Genomic DNA, 241 nt, shown 5'->3' on the forward strand with positions numbered 1-241 from the left:
GGTTCTGGCCCCTCTCTGTGCCCCCCGCGCTCAGACGCCCCCCCACCCCACGCTCGTGCGGCCGCCTGCCGCCCAAGGAGCAGGTCCTTCTCACCGAAATCGCCCTCCCACCCTCTCCCACCTTTAAACAAGTCATTGTCTGACTTCCACGAGTCTTCTGGTTTTACTTTTGCAAAACTGCGTGGGGGGCAGCGATGCAAACCCCAGCCCAGTGTCGGGAAGTAAGGCTGCTGCCCCGCCG

The sequence above is a fragment of the Phocoena phocoena genome, chromosome 4, assembly GCF_963924675.1.
Source record: "Phocoena phocoena chromosome 4, mPhoPho1.1, whole genome shotgun sequence".
Classification (NCBI taxonomy): Eukaryota; Metazoa; Chordata; class Mammalia; order Artiodactyla; family Phocoenidae; genus Phocoena; species Phocoena phocoena.